This window comes from Rhipicephalus microplus, chromosome 8 (genome assembly GCF_043290135.1).
Source record: "Rhipicephalus microplus isolate Deutch F79 chromosome 8, USDA_Rmic, whole genome shotgun sequence".
NCBI lineage: Eukaryota > Metazoa > Arthropoda > Arachnida > Ixodida > Ixodidae > Rhipicephalus > Rhipicephalus microplus.
Window position 1 is genome coordinate 78035074 of NC_134707.1, and position 19724 is coordinate 78054797.

General features: G+C 47.0%; 1 protein-coding gene across 3 annotated transcripts in view; it reads right to left on the reverse strand.

Moving 5' to 3' along the window:
* LOC119185000 (protein dispatched homolog 1-like) overlaps positions 1–19724 on the reverse strand; it is a 495836-nt gene that overhangs the window by 404314 nt on the left and 71798 nt on the right. For all 3 annotated transcript variants that reach the window (XM_075872172.1, XM_075872171.1, XM_075872170.1), the window contains exon 2: positions 6135–6223. The gene's annotated coding sequence lies outside the window, so the exon portion shown is untranslated. The remainder of the gene's footprint in view (positions 1–6134; positions 6224–19724) is intronic.

Genomic DNA, 19724 nt, shown 5'->3' on the forward strand with positions numbered 1-19724 from the left:
AAAATTGCTGAACAGTTGGCTGTCCCCCTGCTCCAGCGACATGTCTTGCGATGCCAAAAAATCTCTGAAAAATATAAAAGTGTGAAGAAAACGTCTTCAACGAGCAAAAACGTTTAAATGTACCTCGAGGTGGTCTTGTCCAAAGTTGCCAACTAAAACATAGCGAAAGCCACAATTCAGCAGCTTTTCAACAAGCGTCACTGTGCTGTGCAAAGTCATTCTCAAAGCATTGCATGTTGGCTTGCTGAGAAAGAAGAGTTGCTTTTGCTTTGGTAAACTCTGGTTGTAAGTGTGCCACCTGTCAAGCCATTCGATGTTCTCCTTCAGCGTCTGAAAAACAATCTGATTTAAGTGGAACTTCAAAGGATGTGACAGTAGGTTTGAAATATTAGGGCTTACAGAAATGTGTTCCGCTTCATTGTACTGCACATCTTGTGGCCTTTTAGAATTGAAGCAGTCGAATAGACTATTCATTCGCCTCGCAAAATCCGAAGTTGCTTTGGAGCCACGAAGTTTCACACATTCTTCTCTACTGCGATAGAAGTCCATTGCTGAAGCAGTGCTTTCACTGAAGAGCTGAAATGTTTTAGAGAAGTTATATGGCAGAGTGTTGTATTCTGATGAAGCAACACCACTTTTTGTTACACATACTGATTAATGACTCATGCTAGAGCAGCTGTTATGTCTTACCTGGACAGCAAGTCTCACACTCAGTTTTTGGAAAGCGTTGGGGCTGATGTGAGCTTTCGTAAGCTTTGGCACAGCCCGAAGTCCAGCTTGCTGCTCCTCGTAGTCCAGCAGAGCTTCAAAGTGGGAATGCTGTACTTCTTTGTCACCAGGCAACTGTTACATTTATAAAAAGGCTGTGAGACAAAGTTAGCCAGAGCACTGTGATGACTTATCTTAAACTGTTTTACGCACCAGGAACTTTCCGGCCTTCAAAAGGTTATTCCTGATGCACTTGAAGATGTGCGGCGGGTCAATTATAGCCTGAATGACTTTGGAGGAGTCACATGGATGCTCAAACGATGTTGATACTCTTGTGACATCACCACTGACACCTAAAAGAAAGGCATTTCTATTATTAAAATCACTTACTAAATACCTTGAAAATAAATAATGACTGCAAATATTTACCCAAGGAGTTCAGTGCTGATCGGTTCGAAGTTGAGTTATCGCAAGTGACTGCCTCCACAATGACGCCGGCATTCGATAGGAGTACAATGCACTGCAGGATCAGTTTGGCAACAGTGGATCCTGGTGCAGCCCCGGACGTGCAAAACGCTCCGACAGTCTGCGACCAGCCACCAAGGAATGGTCGGAAAAGGAACACCAACACGTGGTCCCCATCTTTCACTTGGTCAGTCGGCTTCGTGTGCTCTGCTAAGTCCACCTTTCCAAGCAGTGCCATATCCGATTCCCTGACGTGAAGGCTCTTTCTCACGCTCATCTCATCAAACATGAGGACACCTAAAGAAAAAAAAATATTTCAGCTCTTTACCTAGAGTCCAGAAAAATCAAATGCAAAAGAAAAAAAAAGATAAAAACCTCGCCGTTCTCTCTTTGGAATCTTTTCCACTTTGTCTTTGAGGATGTCAAATAAATTTTCATCAAATCCGAAGCCGGCCTTCAGATTTTTCAGATAGGAGTAGAGTGTGCGAGGGTGTGGTAGAGGCAGAAAATTATTCTCGTGAAGAAATGTATAAACTGCTGTGGATTTGATTTTCAGCAGTAAACAATCGTAAAGCCATTCCTTTTTATACCTGCAATAAATAAAATGCAATTTTTGTGGTCACGATTCTGCTACAGCTCAAGCAAACAGCACCATCAAAGTAAAACAAAATATTGCGTTTTGTCCCACGGCTTCACTTAGTAGTTTCTGTCAATATCCAGAAAGCAAACGAATGCGCACCGAACATCGCACTTCACATAAAATTGCACACACACACAAACTTTACAAACCGGATCTTACCGTGCTGCTTTCGCAGACTTCATATTTGCTTTCATGATGCACTGGTCTATAATGAGCTTCTCGCGGTCTGAAAGCTTGTGAATATCTGCATACACTCCATTCTTTCTATTCGCGTGCGCCTCCGCTTTTGTGAGTTTCCGCTGACATGACTGAAGCTGTTGCTTCACGCTGCGAAGTTGGGCCTTCACTCTCTGTAGCTCCGACGCTGAACAAACGGTGACCTCTGTTTGACACTCTGCATCAGCGTAGCCATTGCGATTCTCAGTTCTCACAACATCTGCAAAGAGTGAGAAAGGGCAATATTTATAAGGGAAGGAACCAATTTGGTTAGCGTAGTGAGCGAATTTTGTTAGCGTGGTGAGCGGGTAGGATACTTGCAAACTTTGTGCCAGACTTACCTTCGATTTCTTTGTCGGCTGCACTGGAGACGTCTGCATTCGCGACTGTCGCATCACAATCCGGAGAAAGCTCTCGCGGCCTTTTTAGAGGTGGGCCCTTCGTTGCACGCGAACGCTGCTTTGGTTTCGAGAGGTAGGAAGGCAAACCTTCAAAAATCCTTGGTACGGCGTCTTCCACCAGTCTCGGTCGTTCTCGGGGCAGCGAAACGATGTCTCCGTTCACAGTGCACACGTCCGCACGTACAATGTCACTGGCGTCGAAATGTTTTTCACACACGCGAGCGTACTTTGATTCGAACGAAAATCCGGCAGTCTCCTGTCGCGGGATCGCACGTTTCCACCTGACGCGTTGTTCTGCGTTGGCTGGTAAACAGAACAGGGAAACTTTTTCGACGGTGCCCTTGTATCCAGAATGACAGCCCGGCACGCAGCAGGTGTTGGGCATCGCTGTCAACACGATGCGACCGCGAAAAGCTAAAAAGGGGGGCGATCAGCACGACCACCACAACTCCGCGCCAACAGTCCGCTAATGGCGGCCAACAGAGCAGCCGGCCGGGCCGGCTTCCTCGTCCCCCGTCTAGCTACGCCAGCGCCGCGGCGCGGAAAGTGCGGGCGGTATATGAAGCTCTCCCATTGAGTGACGCGGGAGTTTCATGACCAGAAAAATATTGAAGGACCATGCTAGAACTATAGCTCCGAGGACGGTTCCCGTCTTGCGCCAGCAGTCCGAGCTGCGAACATTATTTTTTCCCCTTTACATTTTTCCCTGCGCAGAGTTGCTAGGCTAGAGCGCAATACCTCGCACCGACCACTCCGCCTTCCAGTAAATTATCTTTCTCCTCTCTTGCCTTCACAGGAGAAGGTGTATAGGCGTTTCCGGGGAACCAGCCGAGTCCCCTCAATTAACGAGCTCTACTTTCTTTTTGTCAAGCTCTTTGAGAAGAATCTCGCCAATCAGCTGCAGTGCAGGCCGCCTCGTGACCGTGTTACCGGGAGGACCGCCCAGCACGCGAGCAGCGAGGCAACAGGCTGAGCGGTTGGCAACAAACAGGCCGTGTAAGGCACGCACAGATGAACGAGCCCAACCCATAAGACAACCTGCCATGACGACGAAAAAGGGTGCGTCTCTGGGCAACCCTCTTTATGACGCTCGAAGGAGCTGGGAAACGAAGCGGCAGCGTAAACAAGCCGCGCAGCCGAGCAGATACGAAGCTGAGAATTAAGAAGAAATGGTTCTCTCTGTGTAGAAGCACGGCTTGAATCCCAGGCATCGTTAGTACGATGGCTTTCTTTTGTTTGTATACGAAAACAATGCTGTTTTTTTTCCACCCTTCTGTAACCCTTCTGTAATAAATTTATTTGATCCTGGCCTCCACGCGATGCGTCAACAGATGTTTCAGAGATGAACGCCGAAGTCTTTGTTAGACACTGTCGTACTTCTTTGTTTTCTCTCCCTCTCTCGCGCACACACAGTATATATATATATATATATATATATATATATATATATATATATATATATATATATATATATATATATATATATATATATATATAATTCAAACAGCCAGTATGATGCATTTGTGAAGAAGAATAAAAAAGTTATAGCACTACGAAAGCGTTATCAACAATCAATTATACATATATTTATGTCCCCACAGTTTTGTGAGGGGTCCTCCCTTCGTCAGGGGATGAACTCTTTGCGCCACTCGCCGTCGGAAACCACGTTTTGCTGACAGCTTGAGAATTCGTGGAATCCACGTAAGTGGGGATACTGTGGCACAGAGCAAGCTACCGCTGTTGAGAAATTGACAATATGAAAATAAAAAACCAAACAAAGGAGTTTAAGAAAGAGAACGCACCAATAATCGAACTGGGAACAGGGAAACAAAGGCACCGAAGCCGCCGTTGGGAAGAAAAGCGTCGAGGGACAAACAGGAAGAAGAAGAAATACTTGACGAAACAAAAGCCAACCAAGAACGAAAATTGGAAGAGGGATAGAAAAGAACTGGAACTGCCTGTGGTGTAGCTGTCACAAAAAAAGACAGACAGACAGACAGACAGACAGACAGACAGACAGACAGACAGACAGACAGACAGGCAGAACGATAGATAGATAGATAGATAGATAGATAGATAGATAGATAGATAGATAGATAGATAGATAGATAGATAGATAGATAGATAGATAGATAGATAGATAGATAGACAGACAGACAGACAGACAGACAGACAGACAGATAGATAGATAGATAGATAGATAGATAGATAGATAGATAGATAGATAGATAGATAGATAGATAGATAGATAGATAGATAGATAGATAGATAGATAGATAGATAGACAGACAGACAGACAGACAGACAGACAGACAGACAGACAGACAGACAGACAGACAGACAGATAGACAGATAGATAGATAGATAGATAGATAGATAGATAGATAGATAGATAGATAGATAGATAGATAGATAGATAGATAGATAGATAGATAGATAGATAGATAGATAGATAGATAGATAGACAGATAGATAGATAGATAGATAGATAGATAGATAGATAGATAGATAGATAGATAGATAGATAGATAGATAGATAGATAGATAGATAGATAGATAGATAGATAGATAGATAGATAGATAGAAAAGAGAGAACTGTCTGAGCCGTAATAGTCTTGCGGTGGTCCCTCTGAAGCAGAGGATAAACAGCTCTTTACGTTTTTCGCAGGAGGCAGCTTGCGGGAACGCGCTGTGGAGAGATATATTGCGAAACCGTTGCTATGAGCCTGAGCGATTGATCGCTCGCATGAAGGGCGAGAAGAATTCTGGAGCGTTTTTATAGCGTATTTGTAGTCCTTCACTGCGTTTGCTGTCCTTTACTGCGTTTCTACTGAAACGTAGCTTATTTCCACGCCCCGTTTTGCTTAAATGTTGTGATGCAGTTAATGGAAGTGTGTGCAACAGCGAATGATTCTGGAAAAGCTTTTATTTTTTGTAACTTAAAGTAGGCTCATTATTTTACCTTTCTTTTAAATTTTTCACGGCACGTTTGCGAGACAGCGGTGGCTACTTCAGTATCGATAGAGTAGCTTGGCAAGAACAAACGATAACAAAACAACAAAACAATGAAAAATGGAATCACTCAATAAGGAGACTGTTGGGCCAGCTTTCTTTATCACGAAACAAGGTGCATGAAATGGACGTGTGAGTCGTCGCGCAATAAAAAAAGAAACACGCTAAAAATAAATTCGTGTGAATATATCCTTGTTTCATTTCACAAAGAAAACAAGAATTCGGATTACGACGAGAATACTGAAGCCAAAGACGCATCTGCAAACTGCGTGGACTGAACAACAGACAATTCCCTAAAAACATATATTGCTCGTTGTTCAAAGGTTTCATCGGTCCTATACATTGCGAAGATGCGTTAGCAGGAAATCGTGCTTTCTAATTACAACCACTCTGGTTCCACAATGACTAACCCCCTTGCCTTTCTCGTTCTCTTTCGTTATCATTATGTAATAAGTACAACGGTCTCCCGGATTATGATAATGGTCAATTGGGCGAAACAGAAAAAAAAATCGAGGGGAGGGAGGGTTGGGGGGAAGCAGCCCTGTACGCTCACCATACGTCATCCGAGTCTAAGGAAGACCTGCCCACATACCAACGACCACCGCACTTAGCTCGACCAGATTTCGCACTCGAGCGGGGGGGGCCGTCAGCGTATACTAATCCCACATATCCACGTGCAGTTCCACACATACCCGAATCCTATTCGGCGTCGTTCCCGAGGCACAGCCGAAGGATAAATCCAGCGCTGTGCGACCACGAGCTACTGTTCTCCACCTCTGGCCTGTAAAGAAACAAACAAGGGAACAAAGAAGAAATGTCAGATTAAGTCAGCGCGTGGGCGGTGAGTAATCTTAGCACAGCCCGGCTAGCTGCCAGCTTCCCGGTTCCATTCCTATCAGTCCTTCTGGACTCTCGTGGCGTAAGCAGCGTGGCTCAACAAAAGGGGGCGCGCTTGGCAGCGACTGGCAACAAGGGAACTTGCCTTTGCTGGGTGTTTCGCAACACTGTACGAAAAGGTCTGACAGGTAAAGAGTGGTTCGCGGCATAGTGGCAGAGACCACTGCTGCTTGATCCACACTACGCAACTGTTTTCCTGTAAAGAATGTAGTACTGTATTGTAGTAATGTAGTACGAGCGCTCATTCCGTGTAGTCCTTCTCGCGTCCCTTGTTTGCTTTGCGCTCCTATAAGTACTAACATTGGTCAGTACAAACTCACCCTAACATCCGTGCACTGTTGTCGGATGCAACCTAAAGGGGCCCTGTAACACTTCCTTAGATAGGTCAGAAAATGTCGCCAACACGCGAGCCAAATATTATAGCGCAGCAAGCGGCCTGGAATTTACGTGCGGCGACCGATCGCCTCCGCGACTAAAGAAAGAGTCGCGCTCGTGTACTCGCAAATGTTCTCCGAAGGCGGGGACACCGTGCGCCCAGCTCATGACGTCACTCTCGAGAGCTTCCCTCATCTGACTATAGGGGAGCTGTATGCGCTAGTATCGACGTGAATCAGTCTGATCATCTGTCTGATTTTCCATCCATCCATCCATCCATCCATCCATCCATCCATCCATCCATCCATCCATCCGCCCACCCATCCACCCACCCACCCGTTCTTCCACCCGTCCGTCCACCCGTCCACCCACCCACCTACCCACCCACCCACCCACCCGTCCGTCCGTCCGTCCATACGCCCGTCCGTCCGCCCGTCCGTCTGTCTCTCTGTCTGTCCGTCCGTCCGTCCGTGCGTCCGTCCGTCCGTCCATCCATCCATCCATCCATCCATCCGTCCATCCGTCCGTCTGTCTGTCTGTCTGTCTGTCTGTCTGTCTGTCTGTCTGTCTGTCTTCTTGCAGACAAAATTTGATGAGTTGCCATATATCCGGTTCTCCCCATGGTGTGGGAGCTACGGTGTTCGCAGCTGCTGATCAGAAGGTCAACCTCTCTATGTTAGTTTTCGCACACCAAACGCCCAACTTTCTTCAACCAAACATGCAATGCCCGGTTTTGAGCCTTCAAATGTTCTGAGATAGAAATTAAAAAAAAAAAACGACCTACAGTTATGAAAAAAAATCACAGCATATTCACAGAATTAATGATTATGAGCAGGGCGAAGAAGCGTCCATCAGTCCGTGCGTGCTTTCTTCGATTCGTTCTTTCTTCCGTCCTTCCGTGCGTTCGTCCATGCGATCGTCCGCGCACCCGTTGTTTCATCCGTTGATCCATCCGTCCGTCATTTTGCTTGTCTGTCTGTTCATCCGTGCGTACGTCCGTTCACCCATCTAGTGAACACTCGAAGTACCGTCATCTCGCATCTTTTCATCACAAGTTTCTCATATACAAGTACCGCCATCCAGCAGACTATTCCAAGGACAAAACGAGAGGTAGCTACCTACTACTACGACGACTACTACATACCGTATTTACTCGCATAATCCTCGCACATTTTTTGCCGGAAACCTGATGCATAGTTGGGGGGTGCGAGAATTACGCGAAGAAAACTTTCCACGAAAACGCAGAGAGCGAAAAAAAAAAAACGAAGTGGCCGCAAATCGGGATTCTCACACCAGCAACTTACAGCACGCTTTACAAAGTACTAATTAGAACTTACCTCAACAATAAAAGCAGAGGTTCCACACAAGGCAAGATTTATTTGAGACATAAAAAGTGGAAGCAAATAGTCGAGCATTAGAATACCATAAGCGAAGCTTGTGGGCGTTGCGGGCGTAGCGGTAGCAGTCAGCGCTCAACAGGAGCCCTCAAAAGGTAAGCGTAGGGTGTCAGTATTGGGCTGATGGCTATTTAACAGAATCGTCCGCAGTTTCCTTCTGAAGAAATAAAGTTTACCATCAATCCCAGTTTTAGGCACACGGCAGGCCCAACGCGTTTTGGTGGCTTTCAGCTGCCGTCACCAATAGCGAACACAAAACTCGTAGGCTTCGAAGGGCCTACCGGCGGCCTTGTTGCCGTTGTTTAGCGTATGATATATCACTTGCAACTTGAAGCAGCCGTGTGGCTTCAGTATCGCCCCGTAACGTTTCAAGATGACCAACACAACATACAAAACACGCCGCAACGCGCACTGGCCACTTTGGCTTGGCTTGGATTGGATTGAATCACCGTGCAATAGTACGCTTGACGCTTAAGAGATGGCGCCAAATAGGGCGCGCTATCATCATCAGTGGCTGGAACGAGCAGACGACATTATTGCGGCAGTTTTCGGGGGTGCGATAATTACTCGAGGAAAAAATTTTTTCGTATTTTTCTTAGGCGATGTGTGGGGTGCGAGAATTATGCGAGTGCGAGGATTATGCGAGTAAATACGGTACATACATACATAAGGGACACACGATCCACGGCTTAAGGAGCTTCGCCCGTAAAAGAAAGCCCTCCACGCCGTCACCTAGTAACAAACATGCCACAACTGCGACCACCTGGATTGAGAAACTGAGCCACGCACGCGCCGTAGAAAAGCCTCCAGCGAACCATGTCCACCAAGGGCGACTGTCGTCCACGCAGCCACCGCGCCGAGCTTTGCCGAGCTCTGTGTGACGTATAGCACAACAGCTTATGGCGTATACGCATGGATGTGTCGTATCATTGTCGTATCTAACAAAGCCGGTGAAATATGCCATGCGGTATATCTAGTATCGCGCATCACGCAATGTTTGACGCCAGTACTGTCGCTTAGCAACCGCGAATACGTCATAGCTCCTCCATGCGTAGGTCCACCGTGGCTTAAAAGATCCCTGAAATGTTTTTTTTTTTTTCACATTCCGTTTTTAATTACACCACTACTGGAGGAGATGAATGGCACCAGAGTTCAATCGAAACACCCGTTATTAACGGAGCTACGAGTACTAAAAAAGTACCCTCCTCCTCCGCTCTGCAATTCCACCCTCAACTGCCCTCAACGCTTCCTTCGAGCGCTCGGGGCTAAGCTCCGCCTTCTGGGCGCCTGAGTCACGCGTGGCGTGAGAGAGCATACGTGGAAATCCCTCCGCCAATACGATACTGGCAGTCTCTGCTGCGCGTTCCACAGCCAATCAGATAAGCTGGAAGGAATGACGTCAGTGGGGCAGAGCGTGTCGCTAGTTGTAAAGGCGGTTGAAAACGCGTTTGGCCGAGTCGCAGCAATCTGAAGCGATTCGCAGCTTTAAAGCGTTGTAATAAATTACACAGTTTACGCAGAGAGCTCAAATCAGTCTCTAAATAACCCTTGGGACCTGGTCTACCAGCCCAATGTGTAAAAAAATAGTAAAAACCGTTTGGGGTCCCTTTAAGCGAAGGTGCGCACGGCTGGTGAAGGCACCACTTACAACGAGCCTCGGCGCGCTGCGGATCGAGTGTGTAACCATTAACAGTATTGGATATCACATGCGTGGGCCATGAATCAGCTGCGAAGTGGCAACGACCAGAGGATTCGGACTAAGCTCGGCGGCTGCACGAGGTACCGCCGAGCACAGTAGAACATGCGAAGTTTGCCCCCCGTAGCGCAAGCCAAGTATACGAGTGACGAAGGCGCATCACTCGAGCAAAGACCTATAGCATCAGCCAAGAGGTAGACGTTGAGTCCCGAATTCGCTCGCTGGATTTCGTGTCGACCGGTTGTGCGCCCGTGCGCTCCGCGCGCTTGCGTCCTTCGGCGTCATCGTAGCTCTGGCCGACTGGGCTCGCCCTAAGTCACCTCCTGCCGCCGACGACCTTCGACGACAGTGTAGCTCTGACCTACTGGACCTGCTCTACGCCATCTACAGACGCCGACAACATCTCTCGCAAGTGTACCCCGTCCTCGGACTCCAGTGACCGTGCTTCCATCTTTCCTGTCTCTCCTATCCCCTGAGTTTGTTGTTGCTTCTTGTTCCTCTACACCTCTACTTCTACCCTTTTTATCCCTCCTCACCCCCATCCCTTGTGAGCCCTGTGGCGGTGTTGCTCACTGAAGCAGACAATAACGGGGCTCACTTTTCTCTTCCTTTCTCTTTCTTATACCCCTGTCACACGGGCACTTAAAAGTCTTTTAAGTAAGCGGTCTTTTTCCGAAAAGGAGTTCCTGACAGCAGACACACGGCACAGAGCGAACTCCTTTTCAGAAGCGGTCTTTTTCGTAAACGGCGTTCGTCGATCTCTTTTACGGCTCCGAATGAGTAGCCTCAAAACCAGTGGGCGCCAGCAATTTTCGAGTGGTGGGAAAAAAAGAGCAAATGCTTATTTTTCTGTCACCAAAACTCTTTGTAAAAACAAATTTCATATCCTGCAAAAGGTGTAATGAACTCTTTTAATGGTTATTTCCTTTTCTACTCTCGTAAGCAGCTACAACGCGTCGGCAATATCACGTGGTGACGCTCGGTCTTGCGCTGCTTTATCCTCTCCTTGGCGGCTTTTGCAGCGTCTGCCTCGCTTTCCAGAGCGAGAAGGTAGGCCGTGAGGCTTGCGATCCTCGCTTTTTCTCCCGTACGGTCGCCCATAACGTGTCGAGAGCCGTCGAAAGCAACGAAAAACAAATACGGTAAATAAAAGCACAGTGGTGCCAGACGGACTTGTGCACGTCGCTAGTTATGGGAATGCTTCCTTATCTAGTGCAAAAAACTTTCACATTGGTGTTTCTTCATCTCTTATTCTTAAATTTATTTGAAGAAACGAGCAGTGCAACAAGTCTTTAATTTGTACATTGTGATACATCGTTTATTTTCATTGCTTCTCTTTTAACTGCTAGCGCCACGCTTTCGCTAGCGTCTTCGAACGAAAACACTAAAAGGAGATCGTTGCTGCCGTGTGTCTGCGGCGCAAACACCTCTTTGTTAAAAGTCTTTCAACTTCGTAAAAGACCGCTTACTTAAAAGACTTTTTGCGCGCCCGTGTGACACAGGTATTAAGAACCACTCCAGAATATCAACCAGCATCGCTTTCTCTGAAGCTTTTCATGGCGCGTGTAAAGCTCTCTAGAATAAAGCTCCACAACTTTCACGCAGAGTAATGTTTTTTTTTTTTTCCACCACCCGAAAGTTGAAGGCTCACATATTCGGTTTACGAATAGACATGACGAGGATCATATGGGCAACGCGAGCATAGAAGAACGAACACGACACGGCTTCGAGATTAAAGCGTTCGCTGCTCGCTTATGTGCCGAAACGTGGACATCGCGAAAGGTTAGAGCCCTCGCGCTTGAGCCGCGGCTCAAATCGCGCGAGCAGGCGATATATATCTGCGAAAGAGCGAACTACTTTTCCGGGAAACCCAGATATTCCTTGCACGGGGTACGCGTTAAATTTCGTTTTATTTTGTTGCGTACATATTTTTTTTCACTTCCAGCTTATAAAGGTTAACGGGCGCCTAAAAACCACCTCCGACATTTTTTCTTGACATTTCAAGAAAACGCGCTTGATCTCTAGAGTGCCACCATGATGAAAAATGCCGAACACGGCAACGCTAGGCGCCGCTAGTGTGCCGAAAGAAAGAAAGAAAGAAACAAAGAAAGAAAGAAAGAAAGAAAGAAAGAAAGAAAAAAAGAAAGAAAGAAAAAAGAAAGAAAGAAAGAAAGAAACAAACAAAGAAAGAAACAAAGAAAGAAAGAAAGAAAGAAAGAAAGAAAGAAAGAAAGAAAGAAAGAAAGAAAGAAAGAAAGAAAGAAAGAAAGAAAGTGACGCCAGCTGCGATTCGTTTGCCCCATTTTGCCCATAAAGCTAACGGCTGCGATTATTTTTTATACGGATAACCACAAATAAAAAAAAATAATTGATTGATATGTGCGGTTTAACGTCCCAAAACCACCATATGATTATGAGAGACGCCGTACTGGAGGGCTCCGGAAATTTCGACCACCTGGGGTTCTTTAACGTGCACCCAAATCTGAGTACACGGGCCTACAAAAAAAAGTAGAACATATGTGAAGGCTATGCACTGGCGGCATATATGACGAACAAAACAACGAGCAAGAAAACAGCAACATCACGAAAACGAATTGTTGAATTTAGCGTATGGCCCCGACACAATGCCTACCTTCTCGGTATAAAAAAAAAGAGAGGGGGGACACAACTGAAAGTAAGATAAAAAAGAAGAAAAAAACCAATTATACAACGAGGAAACGAGAGCAATGAAATCAGAACTCGGGCAATTGGGGAACACTGAACGAAGAGGCAGCGTACAGGCACCATCCTGTAGAATTATTCACGCTGCACGTACCACCGTTGTTTGGTGTTTGTTACTGCACGCTACGGATTACATGCTCGCCATAAATCGATAATACCGAAACACGTTTTCGCTTTCAAGTAAGCCACCTCTACGGCAAGATGCTGATTGAAACGAAAACGTTGTCTTCTCGTATAGGTATCGCAACTCCCCTCGAACGTTGTTTGCGTGTACATACAGCAGCGAGGCTTATGAAAAGAACACAATGAATCAATACTGTGAACAACTGTTGACGCCGGACCGAAGGAAGGCTGGTTAGGGTCGAAGGAAGCTCAAAAACGCTGAAGGTCCTTGTCCAGCAGTTCCCGCTGCCCAGGCGTGGGGTGGTAATCGATGGATATGAGGAATACGTCCATATGATCTTCGGTGTCAGTTACAGGTCATCACTGCCACAACAAGTCAGCAGTGATGCTTTGTCGGGACGCATTGGGCCTTCGAAAATGCCATCCATCGTCTCGAGGCTCTCTAGATACACGCCGCATAAGAGCAGGTACGGACAAGAAGAGACGTTGCACGCGTAAAGTGACGCGAAGCCATCCAAAAAGTCAACGACGGCAAACAGAATGACGAAGGTTCGGCCGGCGAAAACACAAGAACGGCGGGCAAAGGCTCGATGTGAACGTCAGCTGCGGCCAACACTTTACGGGGACTGCTGTCGTCGATGTCAGGGCACGGGGTCATCGATCTGAGTTCAGCACGAGCGCAGTCGACGATGACCTGATGGGTAGAAAGAAAATACCATCCCAGTGAGACGGCGTATAGGATGAGCCACGAAGAAGGACAAACTTGAAAGCATACAAAATATCTTGTGCAACAACACGAGCTGTACACTGAGCCATAGGCGCAATATAATGTGAAGTCGCCGTACGCTTAGCAAGATTGGTCCGGGGGTCAAAGTAGGCTGGGGTACCGCTCGTGTGGGCGGCGTTGTGTTAATGATCCGGTTGCCTCGTAGGTGCCTGAGACGGCTGGGGCCGGGGGTCTTGAAATAACGGCAGCGTATGCGTCAGCGGTTTAGTGACGGGCGGTGATGGCGGTAGTGCCTGCACGACTCGTGTGTCAATGACTTGGCGTAAACGTAGGTCTAAAATTATGCCACTGGCTCAGGGGTGTGGGTGACGAAGTAAAGTTGACGCGCAACTTCTTCGCGAATAATCTGCTTGATCTGAGGCAGGAGGACGGTGTGATCAAGAGTGAGGTCCTTCCCAAGAGAGAAAACCCCAGCTGCATCGTCCGCTGCACGGCGCGTAGGGAGGTGTTGCTCTCGCAACTCGTGTTAGGACTGACACAGTTTGACGTCGTCGGCGACTGTATGAGGATTCCTTGCGACGAGCACCTGGAATGTATCGTCGACGACTCCTTTCATGAAGTGTTTGATTTTGTCGATTTCCGCGAAAGATGGGTTGATGCGCTAGCAGAGGGACAACACATCTTCGATGTAACTTGTAAAAAGTATCCTCTCTGCGCTGGACTCGACAACGCAGACCCTGTTCCGTGAGAAGCCGCCGCACTGCGGGACGAGTCCAAAGACTTCGTTGATGGCTATTTTGAACGTCGACCACTTGGTGATATCAACTTGATGATTTTTAAACCAGAGGTTGGCCACAGCAGCGACGTTAAAGCGCGCGTTCATGAACTTGTCGTCATCGTCCCATTTGTTGGAAGCGCTCACGATGTAACACTCGACGATCCAATCCTCGATGTCATGCTCTGCGTCGCCGTAATATGCGGGTGGGTCACGGTGCCGGGGCGCGCCAGCACAGAAGACCGTTGTTGCGGCACCTTGCCAAAGGGCAGGATCAGTCATCCTGGAGTCCGATTGCGAAAGGCTTCCGATTGCGGAGTTTCAGGTTGATGGGCACCCCGACTCCTAAACCACTTAAAATGGGGGTTTTGCACGTTGATAAAGGCTCTGGCATTGCTTGGCGAAAGGTACATTATCAGGCACCCTTTGCTACCAGCGAGCGCATGCGCGAGCGACAACCACTTTGTTAGTTTCTTTTCTTGATATTATAGCTCACACTCACTCAGAGACACTGGCCAAGAAAGCGTAGTGTATTTTTTTTGTGAGCATTACAACTACATCGTTTATTGTCGTCATCGTCTTCTGTAATAGCGGGGCACCGGTCATTCACATTCACCACAGTAGTAATATTGTTATTCAAATATACTGATGCATCGATTTGTTTGCTTTAACTTTTTTTTATTATTCAATATTAATCCGGATGTACAGTTGTGGCATTTCTGCTTAGGCATTCGCTATATGACATGTTTATATACACGTTATATGTATACATATATAACATGCAGTTAGCTAAACGGCCAACCCTCCCCCCCCCCCCCCCCCCACCAAGACGTATAAAGCTCACGACGAAGAAGCTACGCTTTTAGAGAACACACCATAAGGCACGACCAGATCACCCGGCTGTCCGTCTCTCACAGAATGACAATGAACAGCTGAGCGATGATGCGGCTTCGACGAACCAACAACGGCTGTGTTTTGGCGTTCCCCGCCATCCTCCACAGTAGGAAGAGAGAGCGAGAGGAGGAGGACGAGAATCAGGTTCTCGAAAGAGAGAGAGAGAGAGAGAGTGCGCAGAAGCTGCAGAGTGGCGCGCGCAGAGCCCGGGGCCTGCGGCGGCCACAAACCTTGGGGAATTCGATCTGGGTTCGCACGATGCTCCGCCGAGTCAACAGAACGGTTCCCCTCCCTTTTGCAACGTCGCTGACTCCTGCCCAATCCAGCGTCGTCCAGGCCAGCGAATTGAAACAGAACGTCGACCGAAGAAGAAGAAGAAGCAATGAGAGTGGAAGGGCTGGAGATCGTAAACAGCCTCCCTTTTTTTTTTTTTTTCCTACTGCGGAGCGGTTTAAGAGACCGGACTGTCGCCGTCTCATGTCTGGCCATTGTGTTACGCAGAGTCTCGTGCATCGAGTTTCCATCGTTCAGGTCCCATATTTAATAACTGCAGGCCGAGCCACGCTTCGTAGGTTTTCCAACTCCACAGCTTGCTTGCACGGAAGTTGGACGCAGCACCAGCGGAAGAGGGAATTGAGGGGGAAACGCCGGCACCGAGAGTTGAACGCACTGCGTTCGGAGAATAGCGAAAAGTTCTTCTATATAAGAACTGTAGAAAGGAGACCACAGAACGGAAAATAGATAATCACAAAAAAAAATCTGATAATGAAAAGAAAAGCACGAAAAGGGGTATAATGAAATATCGCAGGAAAGGAGCAGAAAAGAGCCGGCAATAAGGCTACAATGTGAGCTAGTTGGTACGAAATAAATTAGTTGTTAGATTAGGCATCAGGCTGTGTTGTCTCTCGTTTTTTTTTTTTTTCGTTGTCCGCGTCTTACCTGACAGCGCATAAAAACATGGAGAAGAGAGCTGATAAACACTACAACCGAAGATGACAGAAAAAAATCAAGATAAAAACAACCTAAAAACAAGGAAAGCACATGCGGCCGCCGTTAATTAGGCTACGTAAGATTTGTACCGCCATACAGAGAGAGACTGAGTGAGTTATAATGACAAGTGGGCTGACATTCGCTTCGTAAAACACAACAACGAATTAACCGATTGTCACAGAAGTGTAATGTACATGATGTTCCTTTTTGCCACGACGTAGCGAAGACGGGTCGGTGCATTATTCGGACGTTATGGGAACATGAAGAGGTCGCTAACTTGAGGGTGACCTTCTAATCTGTGTTTACATTATCGAGAGAGGAAGCGCGAGCTGAAATTCCATGAGCGCGCAGTTTTGTAGCGGCATATAGCAATGAAAAAACGCGTCTGACGATTGAGCCATGACATATCAGTAATAGCAGTATAGGCCATGCCGGCCCCCTTGTGTAAAGGTATGAAACGAAATGCCATAACAGCAATCTTTCAAGTAGAGAATCTGAAACGTGCCGGATTGGCAAGTTCGCTTAGTGCTTGCGCACGCGCAATTAGGCTTTCGTCTCTTCTTTCTTTTCTGCCGTTGTGCGCGTTTGCAGTTGTTAGTCTGTGTTTACATAGAGTTCCCTAAATATACACAAGAGGAAACTCTGGCGCTAGTGTCCGTGAGAGCTGCAACGGACAGCGCTTCAGCGAGCATGGGAATGATGGGAAGTATACGTAGTTCTCTAATCTTCGTACTTCTGGTCTTTTTCTAGCTCTGGGTGTGCTCGTGTGGCTTGCAGCTGTTTTCTCACGAAACAAAAAATCAGCAAATGTTCAGCGGTTGCGCTTCACTAATTATTTTAGGCTTACCATTTAGAATCGGGTCACGAAGTTTAAAAGGGTTCAATATTTCCTTCGAAACGAAGCCGAAACACAGCAATAAACGAAGCCACGGGTGCGATTCGCCACCCCCAAGTACGAAGACTAGGCAAATACGTGTACTACCCATCATTCCCATGGTCGCTGAACGATCACAGCGCCAGAGTCCCCTCAGGTTAATTTTGGGAAACTCTATGTGTGTTTGTGAGGACTTGACTTCTTTATGTGTCCGTCTTTACACACGCTCTTCTTTAGAATGCTTATGCGCTTCGTGGCTGTGTGGATGTGAGGGAGTGCTTAGTATTATTAAAAATTAAGGGACTCTAAAGCTTCGCATAACTGTCGAGTTTCCTGGCGGTTACTCGTTGACAACTTGTCTTAGCACTGATGCGAAGGCTACAGAGCCAAATCGGGGGCATCCCTCCGCTAGTGAATGTAATTCCACAACAGCGCCCATATTTTCACCGTGAAATATAGAAGTTCCCCCCTTTCTTTTCTACGTGGAGATATTTGAGACAGGACGCAGCTCCCACCATGAAGATAGTCGTATTTACTTTCATTTACTGGTTGTGACTTTGCGTTTTGACGCGCGAGAAAGCCCCCGCCTTTTCACGTGCACCTCAAACGCTAGGCGGCGTCTGCGTCTACACGGATGGATGGATGGATGGATGGATGGATGGATGGATGGATGGATGGATGGATGGATGGATGGATGGATGGATGAATGGATGAATGGATGGATGGATGGATGGATGGATGGATGGATGGATGGATGGATGGATGGATGGATGGATGGATGGATGGATGGATGGATGGATGGATGGATATGGCTGTACCCTTTAGATCGGGCGGTGGCTAGCGCCACCAAGCCGTAATACCTAATGAACCAAAAACTATATTTTTTTTCATTAAAAAAATAAAAAAAGAAAAATAAAAAAGGGAAAAAAAGAAAAAAAAAGAAAGAAACACTGATAGTGCGCCCCCGTCACTTTCCACTGCGTTACGAGACGCGCGCCAAAACAGACTACTTCGCGTAGTGCAACATGTGCAGAAGCTCCGCCTCCGCAGCTTTCCGTTCTGTGCCTAGAAAAGCTGTCGCCGAGTATAAACATGGATCCGTTTAGCGGGAGATCGTGAGAGTTTTAGGGGTGAAGCTCCTTAACATTGGCTCTGCGTTCCGTCGAAATCGTATGTAGCCACCATAGATTTTCCCAAAATTAACTAGAGGGCACTCTGGCGCTGCGATCGCTGCGAACCCGGAAATTGACTGGTAAATACTAAGAAAACAGCAGGTGGCCAAACCGAAAAGAACTATCGGTTAAGAAGAAAGTGAAGGAAACGGAGACTTACATGTGCAGAATGGGCATGATTAAGAAGTCCGCACTAGAGATCTATCGAACTTTTAAGCAGGGAATTACCAAGTAAAAGATCTATGATAATACTCGGGGTAGTTCTCTACTGGGGCCAGGTGTGTGACAGCATGCAAGGAAACCTTGACAGCAAACGCACATGGCAACTACTGCGCCACCTCTTAGACCCTACCACATCACGCACACATCAAAACCAGAGCATAAAGAAACTTGTATATGCTCACAAAAACGATCTAAACGGACTCTTCGACGACCTCCGCGATAAACATCTGCCTCCTGCTCAGAAGTATAACACACCAAAGTACACTGGAAAGCCCAACGAGTTATTGAGCGCCGCTATCACGGAAGCAGAGGTTCGGCATGCTATGGCCACTCTGCGCACAACGTCAGCACCAGGCCCAGACCACATTAACAACAAAGTACTTCGCAATCTGGACGACAACTCCGTCACGGCAATCACAGATTATTTCAATCACTGCTTTGACACTGGCACCCTTCCAAGTTCCTGGAAGGATGCCAGGGTAATTTTCATTCCAAAGCAAAACAAACCAGTGAACACTTCCAATCTCAGGCCTATTTCACTAACTTCTTGTCTTGGTAAAACGCTTGAACACGTTATACTCAACCGTCTGAATAAATACATGGAAGACAACAATGTTTATCCACCAGAAATGGTGGGTTTTCGAAAATCTCTGTCATGTCAAGATGTCATGCTTCGACTGAAGCATGATATCATTACACCCAACAGCAGCCTAGATACGCAAGCAATCTTGAGTCTGGACATCCATGGAGCTTTCAACAACGTTGCTCATTCCGCCATCCTCCGCGAGCTTAATCTCATAGGGGTTGGCGCAAAGACATATAACTATATAGCTACTTTTTTAGCCAACCGTACCGCAACCATACACATAGGCGCAGATCAATCTCAGTCTTACGCTTTGGGAAGTTACGGCACGCCCCAAGGGTCTGTGCTGTCACCGTTTCTTTTTAATGTCTCTATGATGCCGTTGGCGCAAGCATTGAGATCTATCCCTGACCTCAAGTTTTCACTCTACGCCGACGACATCACTCTTTGGATGACTGGCGGCTCCGATGGAGAGATTCAAGACACCCTGCAAGCTGCGGCAAATACGGTTGTGGCACTTACAGGGTCTATGAATCTTTCATGTTCCCCACAGAAATCTCAGCTACTTCTCCTACCATCTCACAGAGGGGGCGAAAAACACATATCCAATATACAGGTAATTCTAGATGACGTACCAGTTACTCGAGTGGATAGGATCCGCGTGCTCGGTTTACACATTCAAAGCAATCGGCTCAACACATACACACTAAAGACACTTCACACCACCGTTGATCATACCTTGCGACTTTTGGGTCGGGTCAGTAATAAACATGGCGGACTAAAGGAGGCCGAACTCCTCCGCTTGGTCCAAGCCTTCGTTATCAGTAAAATAACTT